This window comes from Puntigrus tetrazona, chromosome 20 (genome assembly GCF_018831695.1).
Source record: "Puntigrus tetrazona isolate hp1 chromosome 20, ASM1883169v1, whole genome shotgun sequence".
Lineage (NCBI taxonomy): Eukaryota > Metazoa > Chordata > Actinopteri > Cypriniformes > Cyprinidae > Puntigrus > Puntigrus tetrazona.
Window position 1 is genome coordinate 15,875,389 of NC_056718.1, and position 25,092 is coordinate 15,900,480.

Below are 25,092 nucleotides of genomic sequence, written 5' to 3' on the forward strand. Positions count from 1 at the left end.
AGGCACAGAGGCCGCTAGTTAGGTTTCGGAGCAGCACTATTGTATCGCCAACATAACAATAAAGTTGTACACAAACACACAACTGGCACAGCCAGGCGGGTCAGGACAAGCCTGTACTCTCTCCTCTTGCCTTCCCTTTTCAGACGAGTACAGAGGGGGTGTGAGACAGAGGGCTCTGTCTGCATCTAAAGCCTGCTGGGAAAGGCCGTACTCTCATCTCCCACACAGCAGAATGCATATGCACCAAAATCCTCTTCACTTTAAAACAACCTTCCCCTTCAGCCTCCTCCGGTACTCCCGACGGGGGAGGGAGTGAAGTTTACGGTCGTCTGATGAAGCGTGTCCTCTGGTCTACCTTTGCTGGGGATGGTGACCTCCACAGAGGCTCGAGAGATGCCTCAGCCCAGAGCATTGTGGGTACTTTAAGACTGAGTGACACACACAGCATGGAAGCACAGGCGAGGAGCTTTGCTGACCCTGTGATCCATGTCACTGCCTCGATGGGAAACACACGCAGATATAAATCCACTGACATTACTGCAGACGAGTGTTTACATACAAGAGTTTTCAGCTGAAAAGCTGCATTACCGCTGAAAGAGTGATCGTGATGCATTGTGGTTCAGGAGATTCATTCCGTGGTCTTTATTTTATTCAAGCTTAAAGGAAGAAATGAAAGATTGTAGATGGCAGATTTTGCTCCAGCATGCTAAGTTATAGAAAAATAGCTGAAGTGAGCATATTACAGCAGATTTGTATCCATTACTGGCAACAAAACGATTGGAGGTCAGAAACATTTTAATTTCTCTGATTCTCATCAGGACTGCATTGATTTGATGTAATAACAGTAATAATTTAAATTATTATTTCATTTTAAAATAACTTACTCCAGTCTTCGTTATCACATGATCCTTCAGGAATGATTGTAATGTGCTGATTTGGTGGTCAAGAAATAGTTCGTATCAAATAGTTGTTAGTTGCTACTTTTGTGGAAATTGGTAAATTTAATCATTTTATTTTTTACAATGTAAAAGGCACTTTTAATCAATTTATTGCATCCTTTCTAAATAAAAATAAAACATTTGAATTAATAATATTAATGATGTTGATTATAATAATAGTGCTGGGCAATGATTAGTTATTAATAGCATCCAAAATAAATGTTTAGTGTACATAATATATGTTTGTGTATTGTGTGTATTTATTATGTATATATAAATAACATATGCAGTATGTATTTAGAAAAGATTTGCATGTATTAAATGTCTGATTATATTCAATATATATATATATATATATATATATATATATATATATAAATAATATAAAAATTATTATATTAACATAACCTATTTTATGCGTTTGTGTATATATATATATATATATATATATATATATATATATATATATATATATATATATATATATATATGTATATATATATATATATATATATATATATATATATATATATATATATATACACACACACAGTATACACTGTAAAAATGTTCATTTTAAATGTGATTAATCACAACTAATCATTGCCCAGAACTTTAATAAACCCTACTGAGCCCATAATTTTATACAGAAACAGAAATGCATATATAATATACTATATTTATATTTGTTTCTGTATAGGTTTTCTAAATACTTTAAATATCTTATCAGTCCAGTGTTTGGAGCAAAAAAAAAAAAATAGCTGGATTATATATAACTACCTCTGCATGTTAAATTATTATATGGAAAAGTGATGCACTTCACCTTTAAATTAAATTTACACTTAATGCTTGAAACACTGCTTTCAGACTGTCATAAACATCATCATAAACACCAGAAAAGCAGACAGACCCTTTAGCACTCTTGGTTTCAGACGGATGACGTGGGTCATTTTGAGCTCTTTAACCTTGCTTTCATTCACCTCTAAACACCGTGGGCAAGAATCTCACACACAATCAACAGACTGAGTCAGCGGCATTACCGCAATTATCAAATTAGCCACCGCATGTATTAGTCAGTGTGCACCTACATTATTTGAGCACATATGGCTACTGAATGAGACTCCATGGTGCTGCTTAAACCTTCTTCACACATAGCAGACAGACACAGGGAGGGGCTTGAGAGCTTAAGGTTAAATTAAATATATGCTCCAGGCTTTATGCAAAATGCTTTCCTTTTTTGTACATTTTGCAAAACAGGTTAAATGTACAACTAACACAAGCGATAAGAGAGTGTTGTCTTTCTTACTCCAGGTCTTATGAAACGACCGGCATATGTTTTGTTTTGGATAGTGGACAGGGAAGAAATTTGTAATCCTAAAATTAGTCTTGGTTTTACAATAAAAACATCCTTAAAACAAGATGCATTTACTGATTTGTTTTTTATCCAAATTACTCCAAATGTCTTGTGCAGTGTTGCATCCTGAACAATTTTTTTTATTATTTTATGGTCTTTTAGATATATTTTTTATCTGCAACACAAGACATTAGTTATTTTTACAATTATTTTTGTAGTGTAATACAAGTAAAATATATATATGTATTTATATATAAATCTAAATATAATGGAAATATGATAATTGTTACATCAAGTTGTATGGCTCATGCAGTGTGATATTGTGAGAGTATGTAGAAGAAAACATTGTTTTTATTAGGAGGGCATTATTGAGCAAAAATATGCTATTTGATGAAGTTGCTAATATTTATATGGCCAAAAAGTAGGGTGAAGTTCTGATAGATTGTAATGTAAATAGTTGTTTTAGAATTTTGTGTATCAGATATGAGAGCCATTTATTCTATTTCTATAAAATAGTTGTTGCCAGCTTTGTTGCCTTAAAACTATCACTATCAGTTTGTGGTGTGCCTTGGTCAATCATCTTCATCAGAAAGGTAATGCTGGTGGTAAACCTGCTTTACCAACAAAGCGAACAGTATAGCTATGACAGTCCTACTGCAAGACCAGCCTGGACCAGCCTTGAAATTCATACTAGTCTATGTAAGTCTTTACAGTAGAGAACTTGAAGAGGAATTTGTGTTACAAAGGTGACAAGGAGGTGCTGGATAAAGCAGCATTTATGAGGATGCTTGCGAACCATCTGTGCCCCCCTCCCCTCCTCTCCAGCTAAGCGGCAGCACTGCAGACTGTTAAAGACCTAGGCTTTCTTCTCATATCTGAACCCTGCACTAACGCCCTTTCTTTCTCTCCCTGCCTCATTCTCTCTTTCTCGCTCTTTCCAGCTTTGCTTTTAACTCCACACTGGTGGAGACTGTTTGTTGACACTGAGGCATATCGACAGAGATGTGTGAATGACAAACCGTGCTGTGGGTTTCTCTGCTTTCCTTTTCCTCTCCCTCTCTCTCTCTCTCGCTCTCTTTTTCGCGCTCCTTTTCTCCCTCTTTCTCGCACTCATTTTACTCCCTCTCTCACGCCTCTTAGCCCCCTCTTCGCTATCTCTGTCTCTCTCTCTCCGTCTCCGCGAGATACATTATTCAAGTCAGGCAGTTAAAGTAGGTCACACCGCCATAGCCTTCAAACACGCCTGGATCGGGGAGGTAGCAGAGGCATGTACACACACACACACACACACACACACACACACACACAATATACACACACAACATGATCTCTCACACACAGAGGTGTTGTCTTCTCCAACTCTCTTGTTCTGAATTTTCATGAAACCACTGATTGATGTATGAAGTTCAGTAGCACAAAAGCAGGGCAATAGTGCAGGCATAAGAGTGTGTGTGTGTTTATCTGTCTGTCTATCTATCTATCTATCTATCTATCTATCTATCTATCTATCTATCTATCTATCTGTCTGTCTGTCTGTCTGTCTGTCTGTCTGTCTGTCTGTCTGTCTGTCTGTCTGTCTGTCTGTCCGTCTATCCATCCATCCTATCTATTGCTCTGCCTATCCATCTAGCATATCTATATTTTACTTTTCCCATTCATACACCCATCCTTCCATGTCTATATACTGCTCTACCCATCCATCCATCATCCATCCATCCACTCATCTTTGCATCCGTACATACATGCCTATGTACTGCTCTGCCATCCATCCATCCATGTGTGTCTGTTGCTCTGCCCTTCCATCCATCCATCATCCATCCATCCATCCATCCATCCATCCATCCATCCATCATCCATCCATCCATCCATCCATCCATCCATCCATCCATGCATCCATCCATCAATCCCTCCCTCCCTGTCTGTCTGTCTGTCTATTGCCCTGGCCTTCCATCCGTCCATCCATCCGTTTGTCTATCCACCTACCATTAGCTCTGTAGTTAACATTGTGTCACTGTCTGTGTACATTTACATATGCAGTATGTGTGTATACATACTTATATATAATGTGCGTGGGTGTGCATTTCCTATGTATTCTGTACACTTAAAATAAGAACAACACAGACTGAAAGAAAAACTTTCCATACTTCCACAAAGAAGACAACAATTTGTTCTGTCTGACATTCACTTCCTGTTTACAAAGCTTCATATGCTTTCTCCAATACCATTCACAGTATAACCGAGCCAACGCAAGCTATAATCGTAAGAAAAAAACACAATATGGTGGATGAAACAGACATAGGAAGACACTCACACACATATCCGAACACACACACACACGCACATACAATGGAATGCTAAGACCAGCACCTGTCACTGTCACATGGTATCCGAACCCAAAGCTGATGATGGCAGTTCGTTGAATGGATCTGAACCACCCTGCCTCAGCCAACCCCTCACACCTCTGACACACTCTACCCTTTCTCTCCACCTCTCTGCAGCAAATGAGTGTGAGAAACGCTCCCTCCTCTCTCCTCCATCATCATCTCTCCAGCAGGCCATCTGTCAGCGCTAATGAATGCACACTCATTTGCATGGCTGATGAGCGCTCCTCGTTTGGCGCAGCCTGAACGGAAGGTCGCGTTCTGTCGCTTCTGCAACAGCAAATTTTGGCAGCGAGCGAGGAGAGAGAGCGAGAAAGCGAGGCAGAGACCTACAGAGAGATTAATGATGAAGGAGACGGCGAGAGGAAAGAGAAAGAATCGTGAAAACAGATCCGTAGAAGATCTACATCTTTGTTACAGGCTGATTTTTACGTGCCTCCGATAATTTATATTCGTTATGCGAGTGTTGTTTTCCCATATACTTCATATATGTATTTTTGTGCATGTGTTGATCTGCCGCGCTGCGAGCAGGCCCATGTGTATGTGTGTGTCTGTGCGTGAGTGTGTCACAGCCCTACACACCGTCTGTGGAAATAAATCAGCTCCTATGAGGCTTCCCAGCCTATCACAATGCATTTGTCTCTTCCACTAGGGAAGACATGTCTGCACCCCTCCGTTCCTCTCCCTCGCTGCCTCAGCTCTTTCCCTTAGCGTGTATGTGTGTGTGCGTGTGTACATGTCTCCTCCAGTCTCCTCTCCTCCCAGCCTCCCCTGCCTTTCTCCTTTAATTACCGCTCTTTCCTCCCTCCACCCACCCCGACCCCCTCCACCCCCCAAATCCCTTGCTCTCCGTGGCAGAGGCTGCTCTCGTTCCCCCTGCCTCTTTCCGCCTGTCTCCTCATTTCCCACCACAAAGGCTGTTTCTCCTGGTCCTAGAGCAGTGTTTTTCATTTTCTCGGATTTAGGATTAAGAATTTGATTTCTGATCCCATCTCCTGCAGAACGTCGAGATCTGTTGGATCTGAGGGTCCAGACAGGCTCCTCCAAGCACTGCGGCTACGAGAGCCTCATTATTGGTGTGATTCGAACGTGCGTGTGTGCGCGAGTTTGTGTGTAAGCTCACGACTGCGTTCGGAGTCTATCGATCGGTCTGTTTTTTCAGGCAGACAAGGCGTAGGCCATTCTAAGAAACCCACTATGGCACGTGCACATTGAACGACGCGTGTCGCGTGTTCCCCGCTTTTGAGAAAGCCGGCTACGTGCATTCATAGTCACAATGGTTAGCCTTGCTCGTGAATACTCAAAGCGCAGACATGAGTTCTGGGATATCAGCCAAGTACATATGCATTTCATCTAATGGGAGTCTGCTCTCGTATGCGTAATTGCCACAGGGTTGCGTTTCCCGACGGCCCCACTCGAGCAATGCCCATGAGGAACAGCACCCTTCACGCCTGTCCCCAGCACCGGCATTTTAGACACTCTCCTTTCCATTAATTAGCTTCTCCATTTTCTGTTGGCCACTCTGACATTTTCCTGCTGCTAATTCACTGATTAAACCTATTAACGTGATTAGGGAGGCATTTCCAAGACAGCTGCCATTATATGCGCCACGCCGTCGAGAGGCAACCAGGCTGCCTTGTTTTTGTGGGGTTTGCTTGCATGGGTGGAGAGAAGTCTGGGGAGGAAAAAAATCTGAGATGAACTGCAATCACTGCTTTATTTCAGCACCAGGAGCTGTCCAGTATGTTTTTCATTTCAGCACCAGGAGCTGTCCAGTGTTCCCCCTTGTTTCAGCACCAGGCGCTGTCCGTTTGTGCTTCAGCGCTCGGGGATCTCCAGATTCTGCAAAAAGAGAGAGATAACAATGTCGGTTGTCCTAAAATGCTTTTAAAACCAAAGTCATAGTGGTTGAGCACTTTCGAAAAGCACTGGAATTTCATGCTCATCCTTTTCGTCTTGGTTTTTGATTAAAAATAGAACCCAGCTAAATCAATTGAGATTTTATTGAAAGTGTTCGTAAATGAAGCCATTGTCAGCAGGGATTTAAAGCAGACGTAGACGTTGTATACCACAGTGTTTGCTTAATTTTCAATGAGGCACATTTTACTGGCACATAATTCATATTCTATATCAAATACAGACACCCACACTGCTGCACACGCTATCACGCTCATATGGCTTTGTAGACTCTGTAGTCTGTGGGGAAAGCAGAGCAGGGAGTGACTAGAAACAGACTGTCTACTGCTGAATTAATATGGGAGACACTGATTAAGGTTATACATTTGCAGCCTGCCCTTTGTTCTCAGGCTTCGGGCAGACCGGCTTTATTTATTTTGTGATACAGTTCCATCTTCCTTTTGTGTTTTGGCCCAGCAGCCTGTGCGTCTCCTAAGCCGAGGGTCCATGCTGTCTGTTTGTCTGTCTGTCGGTCAGAAGAGGTGGGTAAGTCTGGCTCTGCATGCTCTACACTCGCTGCTGCTGCAGTGTCGCGTCGCTTCTGGAGACCGGCTCACACGCTTCTCTCTCTACCGCCTCACACATTCTGCTCACAGCTCCCTCCCTACGCTCAAACTCTCTCACTCCCCTCCTCCCTGTCTGTCTGTGTCTCTCCCTCCCTCCCTTCCTCTCTCTCTCTCTCTCGCTCTCCCGCTCTTTCTACTGCCTCTCCAGAGCGGCTGCAGTTCCCTGCTTCTCCACTCTCTCTCCCTCCATCTCTCCAAGTGCTGGCGGAATACCGAGCTCAGACAAAGAAAGCTCAGGAGAACAGAGGAGAGAAGTGAAAGAGTGTGCGTTGAGGGACAAATAAAGCGTTTTAAAGAGAAAAAGAGAAAGACGGGTGCAGACTTTCAGACCTACGGTGTGAGAGGAGACAGAGAGAGGGAGAGAGAAAGACAGTGTCGCCATTTCAGTAGGTTTCACTTTGTTTACTTCTTGTTCTTCTTGTTTTGCCATGCTGGCATGTCGTGGCCTCATAATCTATGTTCCTTTACGAACAAGGAGTGTGCATGTTTGACTGCCTGTGTGTGTGTGTTTGAGAGAAGAAGACATTCTAATGCGTTCATGAAGACATCACTTTTGCATTCCAACACACAGGGCTGCAGAGTAGCTGTCTGACAAAGTAAGCTCCGCTACCTCTTCGCCTTTCGAACTGCAATGCTATAGCTATCTGACCGACTAGTGGTTGTTCCCAACTCCATATACGCATGACACTCAATAATTAGCGTCCAAAAATGTATTTTCACCAAAGCCTGACAGTTTATTCTTATGTAATACTTTCAAGCAAATCGTGATTTGGAATGCTATTCCATTTTGGCTAACTGTGCATGTTTCGGAGCAAAAAAGGAGCACATTTTCACCTAAGCAGAATGACTGTGTGACTCCGAAAGTTGAGTGATTATGAAGTTGAATGTGAGTTGCGGCAGGGCTTTGCTGGATGGGGCTGTTGTAGATTTACCTGTGGAACAAAGAGAAGAGAAGTGTTGCTTGTACAGTTAAGGCTCATTAAACAGCCACTTATAATGCAACCTATAGGTCTGAATATATTATATACAGTATAATATGTTATATAATGTCAACCAGTGACACACCATAAGGAGATTTAATTAGGCATGCACTGGACTTCCATCATGAAGAGTTAGTTTTTTCTTTTCCGTGATTCAAACATGTAATAATAATAATAATAATATTATTATTATTATTATATTATTATTATTATTATTATTATTATTATTATTATTATTATCATTGACTTCCATCATAGAAAGTTAGTATTTGTTTCCTGAATTAAAATATGATCAAACAACAAAATAGTTAAAAAGGCAATAAATTATTATTAGTAGTAGTAGTATTATTATAGCTGCTATTTCTTATTTCTTATTTATAATGATTAACTTTATTTCCATTATTATTAACACTATAAATTTCTAGGAAAAAAACTTTATATTATTGTTTCTATCACTTAAATGTAACAATTACACATATAATGTTTATGATAATAAATAATGTTTTAATGTTTTGTTTAGTTATTATCATAAAACCAATTAATATTCAAATGAAATATAATAATTCAAGTATTATTTTAAAATAATAAGAATCATTCTTATTTGCTTGTTGTAAGATTTCATCCTAATTAAAACTTTTAAAGACACTTTAGATAAAAGCACCTGCTAAATGCATTAATGTAAATGAATGTAGATTATCTGCTGTGCAGATCTCACACAATGATAGACGGCAACGCATATCTGCATCAGTGATGGAGTATAGTTTTAGAGAAGACTTTGTGCATTATTCATATGTACAAGCATCTGAACACATGTTTATGCAATGAAGGGTGATATTGTTGACTGGGGGTGTTGTTGCACTTGCCCTTTTCAACTGATCAGAAAGCAGTCATATCTAGTCATAATAATAGCTCAGGAGAAGTTCAAGTGGGAGGTTCTGATCTCGGATCAGCAGTGAGACGTCTCAGCAGGAGTTCAGGAGAGAGCTGTCACACTTATGAATACTGTATATGAGCTCATGACTATAGATAAGAATGCTTGTTGGTTAAGTTAACTTTATCTTAGCAACATTCTTAGAAATGCTTATACGACAGTGACATATAGACTTTCAGTGCGACTTCTATACTGCGTTTCTGCTTTTCTTTTCATTTCTTCCTTGTGTTCTTGTTTTTTCTTTTAGCTCCCGTTTTGGTTTGGGGAACTAACTGGCTAACTACCAGAGATGACATTAGATCAGTAGAGAAATTCCCATTTAAAGCGGCCCTACTCGTGCGCATTTCTGTCAGCAAAGTGCCGCATTTAGGATCAGAACCTGAGCAGGCTGAGGGTAAGCTCGGGTTTGAGGAGAAGAAAGGGTCCTCAGGAGAAGATGTGATTTGTCTGGCTGGAAGCTCCATGACCCCAGAGGGTTTCCTTGCTTCGGTGAGCCATTTACACGCTGAGAAAGAGAAAGACAGTGAGAAAAGCAGAGGGAGAAGGAAACCGAGAGAGAAACCTTGCCCATTTCACAATCTTACAGGTTTAATGAGTCGCCAACCAACCCCCACCACCCCTTAACCACCCCATACACACACACACACACACACACACACACACACACACACAAACACTAACCACTGTGTCTGATGTGTGGCAATGGCTCGGATAAAAATAGCATCGTTGGTGAAGGCAGCTTGGGAAAGAACAAAATTAGATAGATTTCATTTACGTGCATAATACATTTAACGTACATGCACATTATCCTGACCCCATTTACTTATGCTTATACGTTTTTCTCATTTTGTCTGTGGCTTTTTTTTTTTTTTTTTACCGAGTTTGTGTTTTGAGAAATGACTGACTAGTTTTAATATTTTTAAAGTGATACTTCAACAGTACCTGTGCAGATTTTTGCGTTACGTTCATTAAAATGCCAGAGCCATCCAAGCGAGAATCGCATTCTAGTCATAATAATGTCATCACAATTCTAACAATGCACAATGAGAGTGTTTATATATACAACCGGCTTGTTATAAAAATCTGATTTTTATAGCTTTTTTGGATGTGAACAGACATTTGATGTATATTGCAAAAATATACGTGTTAGGTTAGTTAGCATAACTGGCGTAAGATTGTGCGTGTAATTGCTCTCTCTGTTATACGTAGTCCTATACCATCAGACAACGCTAGTCAGTGCTTATGCTATCAACGTGAGTGAGATTTTCTCATTCTTACCTATCAAACTCGTGCCATGCTCTGCCAAACTCTTTTCAATTCCCCTTTGGTTCCAGCAGATGTTACTTCAAGCTGGAGTGAAACTCTTGAGCTTCTTGGTGTTAGCATGACACTAACCAAGCCGTTTAATAATGCATTCATAATCTACCGTGTTCAGTACCAAAAAGTTTGCAGAAAGGTTAAGTAGCTCTGAAGGTTTTAATGGTGGAGTTTTGCTGAATCATGTGGTGCTACAGGAATGTTGTCGGGCTGACAGACAGGCTTTTATTAACTGATGAGCATGGACACACACATACACACCCAGCGGGCCATTCAGTGTTCACACCATGCTCATTAAGACTGAAGAACCACAATATCTCAATTGCTTCTTTTTTTTCAGAGTATGAATATTTATATGGGAATTTTGGGCTGAATCAATGATTTTGGTGCTAGTGAGCATATGATTCACTCTGCAGTGGTTTGTGATGACGACGGCATAATAACAAAGCATAAGGATATTTTTTGAACCCTCATTCATCGGTTTGTATGCAAATTTATTTTTGTAATTCATATAAAAAATGCAACGAAAAAGGAAGTAAATGTAATTAAAAGTATAATTCAATTTTAAAGAAAGAAATTAAAACATATTTGAGAACAAATGTTTCATATTCAGCCAATGTAAATATATGTGTCTCATATATTTGCTTTCTGAATACTCTAAACAGACGTGAAAGTAAAGATTTAGCATCAACACCTATCCTTTGCAGACTGCGGCGGTGAATGGCAAAGTGTCACTATATTGAATGCTTGAAAAGCATTAGTAATAGTCTTGCGCTTGAATTGAAAAACATCTTTTATTCTAAGAACAGAAATCCAATTTTACATTTTCCAACTTTTTCACTAGTAAATTGTCTCTGTGCCCAACAGAATTCAGTACAGAAAAGATGGAAGGACTGATGTAGGCACTGAGAAAGTGTAATGTAGCTCTGAATCAACAGTTGTATTATGAATAATTGGTGGATTATATATATATATATATATATATATATATATATATATATATATATATATATACACACACACACATAGGTCGTTGTATAGAGGTTATCTCTGCTATTTGTCATTCTTAGGAGAGTTCATCGTATTCAAACAAGTTATTGTATATGAAGGCTACAACACTCTCTTAGATTATTCTGTTGCCATTTTCATGGGAAGCCCTGATCTACATTAGATGCTGCTGTGACCTAGTTGAGTTAAGAGAGAGGAGAGAGAGAGAGAAAAATAGAGAGAGAGAGAGAGAGAGAGAGAGAGAGAGAGAGAGAGAGAGAGAGAGAGAGAGAGAGAAAGAAAGAAAGAAAAAAGAAGACTGAGACAGCCAAACACAGGGAATGAGAGATTTCTGTGGAGGTGAATAAAACATTCAGGGGCAGCCCAGGTTAGATCCCTGGATTCAGGATCAGCAGGCATGCAGTGTAAACAAATCCAGCTTTACCTCTCTCCCCTTGTAAACATCTGCAGCCCAGCAGTGTATCAGGCTAAATTAGGACTGTGGTGGTTTTAAATGACATAATATAGTTGCAAAATGTAATTTTCAAAAAAACAATAACGGGTAAAAGAAAAGAAGAAGGAAAGCAATAATTGAGTAATAAAATTAATCTGAACATATAATTATGCAACTCTAAATGTATAAGGCTACTCAAAAATACTCTAAAACTTAAACTAAAAACTATAACTGAGGCGTTTTGTCTGACACATAAATGCTGACTCAACCAATGGCATGGGATGGGGAGGGGACTATCTGTTTGCTCAGGGGTCATATTCATAAAGTCATTTCGAAAAACAGTGGGGTTCATTTGTGCAGATCTGTTCAGAGGCTTTCCTTTTCACTGCAGCTGATAACTGAGAAGCAGGTTTTGCGTAATGCATTTGTATTTATATTCAACAAGAGATGATACGAGAGTACTGTAATGCCAGGTTCAGTTTTCTATATAACTGGTTTAATATTTAACATTGCTATGGACGTCGGAGAATATTACAAAATATCTGACTGTTGACGCCACGATTCACCAGAATCAGAATCAAGTATTTTAATAGGTTTATAAACATTTTCTATTTTGTTGAATAGTTTAAAAAAATTATATAATAATAATAATAATAAAAACTATACTACATAGGGTAAATTAAAATTTTATCTAGATTATATTAAACATTAAATCTGCAGTCTGTAACTTTTTTGGTATTCAAAATTGAGTACATTTATATAATAAGCGAGTACACCATGAATCCATTTTCCAAACCGTGTTTTTGGCTTGTCCTCATTCACTATGGTTTGGGTAGGTACCGCTGCGGAGTAGCCCCGTACCTGACATTAACAGAGAGAAGAGACTCCAGCTACAAATCCTCCGCAAGACGCACGCAGCTCTGTTTATTAACCGCTAGAGCAGCGAAGTTACGGGCTACAGCTTTAAAAATTTGGTGCTGGTTGTCTAATTTAAAACTGAACCAGAATGATTTGCAGAGAGGTGCCATTTATCCATAGCAGTATTTATCTGAGAGTAACAAAATAAAGAGAGAGAAGGAAGTTTTAGACTTGAGTTTCCCCCCGAATTATGTAATATACACTACGCACTATGTACTAATGTATGAATTTTTGAAGATTTCATGTTGCATGCATGAATCGCCCAATGTTCCACAATTTCTTTTCCATTTAAATGTCTATCATCAGTGCACTTGAAATGTAAAATCTGAATACACTATTTGTAGAAAACGGCATTGAATAGTAAAAATCGGGATGCACCTTTGTTCTCTGTACAAATACAGAGTCAGTCATTCTCAGCCATATCCAAGACTCCTTGAATCATCGAATCCAATTCTACAAGTGAATCCGATCATCAAGAATTTGTAAGCTGGTGGCAGCCATCGAAAACAAGCACTGGTGTATAAACTCCATAGGTCCTCGTCCCCACAGACTGCATCCACTCTCCAAATCAGTACTGACCTGATTCGCCCATATATGCACAATGACTCAGAAAGCTATCGAGTCTGTGTGTTGAAAGCGCATACGCATACACGCGGCTATCCGATAATGGCGATGATTCACTCCAATCGGTGAGAGCATCTCACAACATGAGCTAGGGCCACATATGGAGGCCTATTTCCTGTTGCATTTGCAGACCCGTGGAAGGGAGGGGGGAGTAAATGGAGGGGCCTCATCATCTTTCTTTTTGAATGTGAAAAGGATTCCTTTTGTGTGTGTTTGTGCAGCGGGGGCATTTTCCTTAATAACTAATCTGGGGTGATTACACGAGTTCAGCTCTTAAGAGATCATCTGGTTTCTGCTCAGTCTTTTTACTTTATGTGTTGTTCTAAAAAGAAAGGAGGATGGAGTACATTAGAGAGCTCAAATGGGCATGAGTGGGTATTTTGCGTCTGCAGACATAGACACGGGTTGCCGGGGTTGTTGTTGCAGGAGTGTGTTAACAGAATACAAAGCATTCTAAAGAGGTGAACAGGTTCTGCTGCCTTGGCATCGGATGAAGATACGGCTCTTGAATTCCTAGAAGATGACAGAAGGATGTATTTTTGTGAAAGCACCGTCTTAATTGCTTTTTAATGTTTATATAATCAGTCATGCTTCCTATTGTGCACTGCAAAAAAAAAAAAAAAAAAATCGTTGTGCTCAATCAATCAGTATTTTTGTCTCGTTTTCCTGGAAAAATATCTAAACATCCTTAGACAAGATCAAATTACTTTTAACAAAATCACATGGGATATTAAGAAGTATTTTCTAGTTTCTTTTTCTTTCCTTATTTGCAAATCTCCTTTTTTGATTTTCTCTTACAAAAAAAACTTATTGGTTTAGTTAAATTTATGCTTAAAACAATTTGCCGATGCGGTAATTAAATTCAACTTAAACCAAAAATGTACTTTCTAAATGCATGTGAATTGTTAATCTTTTTAGTGTTTTACCTTATTTTTAATTAAAATGTGCTAAATCGATTTTCCTCCATCCAGTCAACAAGCGAAGGATAGAACCAAGTCCGAGAACCAACTTTTAGAATCCATTTCACCATCTACATGGCATTATGGAGGAAAAGATGGCAATTTTAAGATTAATAAGATGATTTTTTCATGACGTATGTGCGTTTAATGGTGTCCAGGATCAATAGCGCTGCTCTCTTCGTCCCGATATTTTGCAAACAGGTCTGAAATTATGGATTTTAGCAGTTTTGCTAGTCTGCCACAGTTTGTCCGGTCTCTAGTCTGGAGTAAATCATATACGCACTGGTGGCATCTGTGTTCCATCTGTCGTTCTCACCTTCGGTTGTCATTGTCGACCAGCCCTGTGAAAAGTTACATAACAACATCATATAACAGGGCTGGCACGAAGCGTCAGTGGAGCATCGTATCTTGCCTATACAAACTAACTATGGGGATATTTATATAGAGCATTATAGCGGCAAGCACACACATAAAGATGGTAAGGAATGACCAGTCAGTAAATTAAGGAGTTGGCTCTAGGGTTTCTTTCCAGACACTGTTTGGGAGTGTCGGACAGAGAGCTCATAGAATGAGTCATGAAGTGGGAGAGCTGTTATTTTTAACACACGCGCGCTCACGCACACACTCCGCCGTGCCTCACACAGGCTGCTATGCAATTGGCTCACTGGGGACAGTCCTGTGATGGAAGACGTGAGGCAACACCTCCATTAGAGTCCAGTGCAGGCCCTCCAGCACAGTGACTCAGCTAAAACACACTGCTAATTATTCATTAGGGCCAAATGTGCCTACAGTACACAGCCTGCGCACGGCTCGAAGCACAACGAACAACATCATATTCCCTTTTCCACATAAACGTTGCGGTAGATATGGGTTTTTAACAAGATGAGTAATTTTTGTCATCCTTTGGTAAAGGAGAGCTAGATGAAAATGGCTCATTATTGCAATTATTCATTTTAGGGAAGCGGGAGAGAGAGAGAGAGAGAGAGAGAGGGACAAGGAAAGAGAGAGAGAGAGAGAAAGGGAGCCTTGGCTGGTGGTAATTAAAGCACGTCCTTCTCGATAGGACGCAGCGGAGGTCTGGCTGATTGCTCCATGGTTTCTCCGTCTCTGAATGCGTTGTGAATGAGACAGACAGGAGCACGAGCGCTGCATGCTGATTAAAATCATATTTCCTCTCCATCTCGGCTCAATCCGCGCTGATTTGCCTCACTGATTAGAATTCGCTGGTGACAAAGCTGGAGACAGAGCCCAATGCAACATATAACTAATCACATTCCGCCACTGCACCGAGCTCATAAAGACGGGGAGAATTAGTACCCGTACGCTTTTGGACAGATGTGCGATGAACCGAGTCTGGAAAGACTCATTAGTTGACAAAGAGCGCTTTGGACAGCAGTATGGGTTTGGTTATAGATGTCAGGCTCTCGTGTGGTTCGGATGGTTGTGAGCTGATAAAAGCTAAAGCTCTGTTCCAAAACCTACTCACTGCCTACTGCTTAGATAGGCACCTTGACTGTAAGCTAGTGGTTTGAAATACTGTGTAGATGGTGCTATATGCACAGAGATTCAACTGTACAAGAGACTCGACACACGGTTGATTTTAACACAGGCAAGGCTAATGAATAGTCTAAAAAAATATAGACAAAACTGCGACTTTTCAGTTTTGAATCATTTCTATTTCTAATCAAAATATGCGTCACTTCATCTAATCCATCTCAACTTTTTCCCTCACGGTTGTTTCAGCTGCATTCAGCTTTTCCGTCGGATTCAGGAAAACATATTTTCGATTTTTCCAGCATTTGAACGATTACAGGAAGTCACTTTGGGAAATTTGTAACTCGGAATATGATTCCGGAATTTCGTTGAGGCACGTGTTGATGTAAAAAATGTCTTTGTGACTTTAAATAAATTAGTTTGTTAGAGTATGAATTTATGTGTGAACGTTTATTTATGAACACGATGATAGCCAACTAAAATGTTCAAATTGTATATATTTCATACTAAATATAAATCTAATCTTTACTGACATATTTACTGACATATTGCTTGAGACTTACTAATATAAAAATTATAATTAATCTTTATTTGCAGTACTACTTGTGCACAATGCACATTTCTTGACATTAAGCCTAAAATGTGTTTTATGTATGTAAATATACATCAGTATGTCTTTATTTTCGCTCAATTAAAGTTAAAGTAAAAAAAAAGTTTAGCGAACTTTAAGTATGTAACTATATTTGTAGTATACTTAGCATGACATAAATGTATTTCAAATGGATTTAGTATATTTATTTTTCATTAGGGAACAAATCTTTTACAGTTTGCATTAATGAAGTGACAGTATGAAGTGTGAAGCTTTTCGGTACTTTCCCAACTTTTGAATCGTGGCATGTTGAAAAAAGGGTTGCCTAGCTTGCAAATTAGCTTCAGAAATCATACTTGCAGTAAAACAAAATATATTTGTCTTTTCATCAGTGAAAAAATATCTATATAACTGCAAACGCAAATTCATCTTATTGTAACAAATATCAATTTTGTCTCACTGTAATTGACACATGGCCTCAGTTGTCTTGTTAAACCTGGACGTCACGCATCACGGCATCTGGGTCTCAAACAGATTCAGAAGTCTGGACTCTTAGAAAGCAACTAGGTAAATATGGCAAATTTTCAAGAACTCCTAAATGCGGTCGTTCTGGCATGACTTTCTGCATAAACATGCGCAATGTATTACGGGACTGCTCCGCAAAATGTGGTGAAAATAAATCTACTTTTTGGAATGCTTCTAGGATTAAAATGCAGCCTTCGTAGGCAGCTCAATAGGTTTTGGAAGCGTTGCCTTGAATTGTCAGTGGCTTTAAAAATCGAATGGCGCGTTTAGCTTCACAAACCTCTTTGGCGCTCTTTGGCATAGTTTCTTTTTCAGCTCTCTGTGCACGACTACATGTGTTTGTGTGTGAAATACACCTATCTCGTGTAAGAACTGGCGGGCTGTTCTCTATCCCAAGCGTGCGAGAACACGCCAGCTGCAGAGGTAGGCGTGGTGGAGCCCAGCGGGCTGCTGTAGTGTAGAGGAGGAGATGTAATTAGCAGGTATGGTGAAAGCGGCCAGATCAAGCTGCAAGGTGCCCCGCATTGTGAACAAGCTAAGCGCTGCAAAGTTCATCATGACATTTTCACCTCCGTTATGTGTCATGGGATGGCATTTGTGCTGTGTTTAATCGAGGTTTGTGCTTTAATTTGGGAAAATGCTTAGACTACTGTATCTGATTTTTCTTTTTGAGTGTAATTATTAAATAGACTTTAAATAAATCGACAGAAATTCTAGGTGAAATTAGGACACATCTTCTGCAAATCCTAGAATAAGAGATACTGGAAAAACCGAACACATTTGACTGCATCCATTAGCTCTCAGCTAGTCATCGCTGGTATAATCTGATGGGTAACATGCGATTTCTTCCTGTCAGACGATTCTGGCAGTCTGGGTGCCCACATCTCCTCCGGGCCTGGCACCAGCAGGTTGTCGAATGAGGGCCAAAAGCTATTTTCCGCTGAACTGCTCCTCACTCTCTGAGGGCGTGAAGTCTCAGGAAGCATTCGCCTTTCCGTCGCTGGGAGAGAGGACTTCTGGTGCCTCCGTTGCCATTGGCGGCGTGTTAGGTTGGATCCCACTTGCGGTTGCCAGGCATCATTAAGACCTGATGGCACGGGTTTCTCTCTCCATAAGCAAGCCTCGAGAATGGCAGGGGCAATTAAAGCTCTTCTCTGCCTGATGGAATAGAATGAGGCCCCAGAGAGAGAGAGAGTCAGGAGTCAGAGAGGTAAAGCGAGAGAGAGAGATGAGATGGAGAGGGAGGCATTGTTCTCCAGCCTTACCTTTGATGAGGATGCGATAGAGTGCATCAGGATGGAAGATGGGTTTGTTTCATTGTTTAGCGCGCCGAGTGTCTTTGTGGATCACATCCATGCCATGCACTATATGGGTTGAGTCAGACTCTGAGAGCCCTCAACTCGAGGCCATTTGTAGATTAGCTGCATCTGGCAGATCGAGGCGTTTCCATTAGTACTTAAATTAGAAACTTACGAGAAACGTCCTCAGAGCTCGGTGCCGTCTCAAAGCAGGAAATGTGCCAGTCTGTGTTTTGAGCGCATGAGAAGCGTTCTTCTCAAAATACCGCAATTAGGGGCCGCTGATGTAGTTGTGATTTCAGGCTGATCCAGTTTTCTCGCTCACATTCTGCTTATAACCTATGGCTTCGTGGCTAGTCATGTAGCTAATAATGAAGAAGCTCTACTGTGCATGTGCTCTGATTCTAAATGAGGACTGGAAAATGCAGGCAGCCCACACTCTCCACTCTGTGCGGTGATTGGAATTCTGGCTAGACTCTTTGCAGGCATCTGCATTACATGTGCACACACATACACACACAAATTTGCATTACACGTCGCATTCACACCGAGTGAGTCACGCCGACTGATAAGGTAGAGCAGAAGTCTAGACTCTTTGAAGCTCTTGACTAAATATACCACCGTATTGAGCAGCCAAACATTTTCAAACACTGACCATCGGATTTTATTCTCCAGCAGACAAAAGGAGGATGTAGCATACTAACATGCTGCTCTCACTGTTTCTGTAATATATAGTGTGTATGCTCTGTTCAGCTTGCATAGGAAACACATATGACCTACTACAATATATTTGCAAAAATCTGTAGAATACAAAAATGTATGTTAAGTGGATTATAGTATCTCACAGTGGTTGTGAGAGAGAAACCAGAAAATGATATGCAATACAATTGGGTTTTATTATTTTAAGCAAGGACTTGTAGATTGTTACAAAAAGTTTTCTGGAGTTTTTTTCAGCTGCTTTTTCACTTTTTTTTACATCAAATTGTATCAGAGTTTCCACAAAATTTCTAAAGCAGCACAACTGTTTTTGGGATTGATAATAATAGCAAATGTTTCTTGAGCACCAGTTCAGTTATAAAATGATTTCTCAAGGATCATGTCACACTGAAGACTGGAGTAATGAGGCTAAAAATTCATCTTTTCCATCACAGGAATAAATTAAATTATAAAATATTCCCAAACAGAAAAGTTATTTTCCACAATATTGCTGTTGCTATTACTGTACTTTGGATCAATAAATGCTGCTTGATGAGCATAAGACGTACCTTTCATACATTACCAGCAGAATCTTATCAACCCCAAACCATGGAACAGTAGGTAACAAATGTAATATCCTTAATTATCACTTATTATTTGATCACGCTCTAAATGTTAAGGAATTTTACATTAATTATGTATCACCCTCTTGCATTTAAGAGCTGATAGCAATGACAAAAAGATAGTAGATGAATAACGTCTACTGTTTCTTTAACTATTAAAAAAAGTTTAAATGTGCAGTGTTCAGTGCGCTATTGTAGCAAGTATTCCATACTGAACGCAGTCAACGTTTTTTTAAATCAGAGAGAATGCAAAATGAATAATGTCTCATGGCGTGATTGTTTCAGGGCTCTTGTAGACATGAGTGCCATCTGAATTGGGGCCAGGCAACAACCAGCCAAGCAAATCTGACCGGTCACACCACATAAATCCAGACCAATCTCAGGGTCACTGACACCAGCGCTCTAACGTAACAGACAAACATGTGTCATGAATCGACAGTAAATATGATTTTTGGATTTATGCGTTCAGTGTTTTTGGACTGTCCGCAGGGGGGTGATGTTAGGCAGGGTTGAGGAAATTAGCTGGAGAGATTGCATGCAGAGCCTTGAGGTTGTAGGGTCATGTCTCTCTGACTAGGTCACTCTGTTCCTGATGACTGGGCGTGATGCACACTCACACAAACACACATGCACACACTCTCGTGGGGGTGGAGAGGCTCACAGTGGTGCTGTGCATCTGGAGCAGTTTTTAGATGAATGGGATGTGACAACAGTCCTGCCAGGCGAATGCCTGGGCAAGGGATTTTTTTTTTTTTGGAAGAGTTTGGTCTGATGCTAAAATTGTGAAGATTCTCTACTCTCTTGAAAGACCACAACTATTTTTTGATGCACAATGATTGTAGTCTGCAAAATTATTTTGACATTCTGTTAATTAAAAAAAGTAATATGTAATATGAAAGTTTCATCATTATTTCACAATTGAAAAGATAGGTAGGTAAGTTAAAATTCATCATGTGCCTTTCTCTTTACCACCTGTGTTATTATTATTTTAGTCATCGGTATGTGTTAAAGTATAAAAATTAAGTTGAGTTATACTAATTCAACTGAAAATGGCTTTTGAATTCACTAGTTGAATGTTTTCTTTTTCCCTTTCTTGTAAATTACAGCAGTTTGAAATGTAAAAATTACAAGTTGTTTTGTAGAAGTTGTTTATATATTTTGTACTTTATTTTTTACCTAAATATTCTGGCAAGCACATTTGTAAAAACAACAGTACTTTGTCAAACTTTCCATAAAATTTAATAAATTCATTTAAATCTTCTAAGATTTACAAAAGATGCAAGATAACCATTAAAGCATAAAAAAGTGGTCCATACAACTATACTTACAGTGTTCCAAATAATATAATAGTTTTGTGTGGAAAAGACAGCATTTAAGTTAATTTATTGATATTTTCCCTCCAGTGAGCTCTTAATGCTGTGACCAAATCATTGAGTCAATAAGCTGAACTCTCAAACACGATTCAGTCTGATTCCTGAACTCAGGCTTTGTGAACTACATTAAATGATTAAATTAAAAGATCTGACTTGAGAAAAAAAGGTTTAACTACTTTTTTCCTCAACACAAGAAAAACTGAATTTAAGTCATATGCATCACTTTTTTGTTCCTCAAAAACAAAAAAAAGCCATAGCCATGGCGGCTCAGAACAACTTTAGGTTGAGTAAATGATGTCAGAATTTTCATTTTGGGTGAACTAAACCTTAAAAATCAAATCCTTAGCAAGCTCAGATAAACCCGAGGCTATCTGCTGTCGTAACTGAAACTGCGTAACGTGTGAGACGCAGCCCGCAGGTATGCAGGGTTCGCATGGGGAAACGTTGCTTTTGGATAGGACATGCAGAGCTCTGAGACTGCAGACTCTTCTAAAAGAGCCCATATTTCTCCTCTCAAAAGAGAGAGAGAGAGAGAGAATTAGATTTTGAAGCTGTATGTCCCACTTTATGTGAGACAGAAGGGTGTTGGGCATGAATACTAAACAGTGTTTTCCCCCAATTACAAGCAAGCTGGGCCAGATCGCTGCCACTGGGGGACAGCTGGAGCTCATATGCTTTGATTTGACCAAGTGAAGTTCAGATGAGAGCTTCCCATATTGCCCCAGTGTGAGTGATTGAGGCGATCTATCCAGCGGAGAAGAGGGGCAGCGTGAGAGCGAGTGCATTTTTGTGTGTGTGTGTAGAGCGGGACGTGAGAAGGTGTTACGCACAAAGATCCATCTTTCTAAGAAATTTGTTCAAGTCTGTATTTCTGTCATTGAAAGGTTTTCAATAGACATCTCCAGCATTTGGAGCAGCACCCTTTGTGTCACTGGCCTTGGAGCTGACAAATACTTGCATGCACATGCGAATCTGTATCTGTTCCTCTTGCTCGCTCTCTCTCTCTCTCTCTCACTCTCTCTCACACACACACACACACACACACACACACACACACACACACACACACCAAGTGCACCAGCACACATTAACAGGATTTGCAAGGAGCATGAGATAGAAGTGTTAGCTTGTTGACAGAGGACTGGAGCACTCAATATGTTAGAGTGTGTGTGTGGCTGGAAAAACAGATTTTGGAAAGAAAAGTTCATTGTTTGTATTGCATTATGTTATATGATAATATTATTATTAAATAATATATTACTTCATATTATATTATAAACAAGCACCTCAGAAAAAGAATAATGACTCTGTTTCCTTATTTTAAAGAAGTTCAAAAAATAAAAACTCCCCAGCGATGCAGTAGCTTTTGTACACAAAGACTTAAAGACTGTCCATATTTCCCCTCAAAACAGAAAAAATAAATATATAGGTGACTTTTATTCCATATGAACGATGCATGTCATTCTAACAACCTAAAAAGCTGCCCCTATCACTTATTATATTGTATAAAACAAAAAGCAGAATGACAGATTTTTGCTTGTTTTCCTGCTCACTGTGATACTGTGATAATGGAGGCCCTGGAATAGCTTGAGACATCTGTATGTCTTTTCTTATAAGAGTGCCGAGCATCAGTTTGCTGCAGATTTAGCAGAACTGCAGTTCTTGACAAATGATGGTGCATTCTTTTCCTTTAACAGAAAATAGGTTTTGAGGAACAGCTTTGAGAGGACACACACAGCGGACCATTTCCTGCCTAATACGCACCACACAGGAGGCGCTCTCACAAAAACACATCTGTCCCTGCATCAACCAGTAAATTTGCAGGTAAGATGCGCTGCATTTTTACTTTGTTCTGAGCAACAAAGCTGCAATTTTTGGCTAAACACATACGCATATGGCACACTTATCTGGGAAATACTTCAGGAGTTTTGAAGTCGACGTCCGATTGGATAATTATACAGGATTTCCTGGAAATGTGTGTCGCGTTTTGAATGTTCCCGCTTGGAAAAAAAGGATTGCTGTGGCGCCGAACTCCTTAACAAAAGTAGAAAGTCGTGAAAGACACACAACCGTGATGACGTAGCGACTTATCAGGATAAACTTATCGCCGCATTTTCAAAGTATATATTTAATATTTTGTATGTAAGTTCGCGGTATTGAATCTTCAAAGTATCGTTTGAGATTTTACACAATCGTATTTGTGGCAACATTTCCACCGCGCCCCTAAACGGCGCGTCACAAGGTAAACGTGATTGGTAGTCAAAGCAGACGGGATTCCTCAGAGCTTCTGCTGTTAGTCCTGAAGGTCTGGTTATGAGGGCCGCATGGATTCCATAAAATGCTGAACAGTTATATTTACCGTGATGACATGATAGCATTATGCGATCCAGCAGGAATAGACTGCATTTTAAAATACGATTTTAAAATAGAAAACAGCAGTTTTAAATTTTTATAATGTGTTTGCACTTTCAAAAACAGTTAAAAGTCTTACTGGCTTTACATTTTTGAATGATAGTTCGTGTTGAATCATATTTTGTGCTGCTTTGTTTACTGAACAGAAAAAATCTAAATTATACAAACCATTCTAGCGCTACAAGACTTAATCTGTAAGTACAGTACACTAACCAGGAGATTGCTAGGTCATTTCCAGAATGCACCTAGCATCAAACGCTTACTACATTCATGTGTAAAGTTTCTCAAGTCATAAGAAAACACAGCCTTATTTTTTTGCTTTTTAATTATCTTTTATCCTAATGAGCAAGAGAAGCAATCTTGCAATCTTCAAAGTATTACAGAAGAAGTAAAGTACTTAAAAAATGTGTTTTTGTTTATGTATTAATGTCTTAATGACATTATGTATGTAAATAATAGTTTTCTTGATAAAAAAAGCATAAAGCATTTTGTACAACACAAAGGTGTAATGTTTTCCAATGTTTAGCGTCCAGTGGAACTGACCAAATGCGTGTTCATTATAAACTGATCTACAACTAGGGAACAGAATAAGACAAAAACATGTTTACAGCATGCAATATAAACAGCGATGCATGATAACCACGTACTGCATGACCACCAATAGTTATCCGTGTTTCACAGTCTGTATTTTCATAATAAACACGTTCTTTTATCATCTATGATCTGACTCTCAAGCAGTTCAGTGCAGTTCAAAGCCGTGCTTGCTGCAGACATCATTGCCTTTTACACTTGCTTTCACAGTTGATAGTAGATGGAGGTCAGGCTAATTGCTGCTTCTTTTCTCCAGATGGAGGTGGATGCAGCCGAGAAGCGTCATCGAACACGATCTAAAAGGTGTGCGGTACAACGCACTCACATGGTATTAGCTATAGTCTTAATCAATGGTCAGTTCCGTTTCCCCACTTTCAATCCATAACTGACTTTTAATGCCTTTCATGAATTATCACTGACGTCAGCAGTAGACTATTGATTAGACAGGTGGACCAGAAGAGCCCAGAAAATTAGTCTGCTCATAATAATATGATTTCTTTGTGTGGTGAATGTTGAAATGTTTCCTCACTCATTGTTCTTGCTTTTATTGTTTTTGCAGTTGCCGTGGAGGCTGCACAAGAGCTGTTCAGGTCAGGCTGCATACATTCACTTAAAGTCAACACAGTTCGCAACCAATTTACTTTCATAATGTGATGTGCTACACAGGATATTTAACTGGTAAAAAACTCAATGTAATTCCAAAAATGTATACAATATACAGTATTGTTCAAATGTTTGGGGTCTGTAACGTTTTTGAAAGAAATCTTCTATTTTCACTTAAAATGCATTTTTTTATATACTCTAAAATAATACAGTAATATTACAAAATATTGCAATTTCAAGTAACTATTTACTATTTTAAATGCAATTAATTCCTAGGATAGCCATTTTAAACTAAGAGCTTTTTGAAATCCTTCTATTGTGCTGATTTGCTGCTCAAGAAACATTTGTTATTATTATCAATGCGGAAAATATGTTTTAATATTCCCTGATAAATATAGAACAGCGTTCATGTGAAACAAAAGCACTTTTAATCAATGTAATTTTAAAAAAATATTACTACCTCAAACTTTTAAGTAAGTTTCATGCATTTTGTTTTTATAATTTCTCTTTAGAAATGTAATCT

At 39.2% G+C, this 25,092-nt stretch overlaps 1 pseudogene; it reads left to right on the forward strand.

Annotated features, from left to right (window-relative positions):
- The first annotated feature begins 7,334 nt into the window (after positions 1-7,334).
- The window catches only part of LOC122324516, a 307,667-nt pseudogene continuing 289,909 nt past the window's right edge, over positions 7,335-25,092 (forward strand).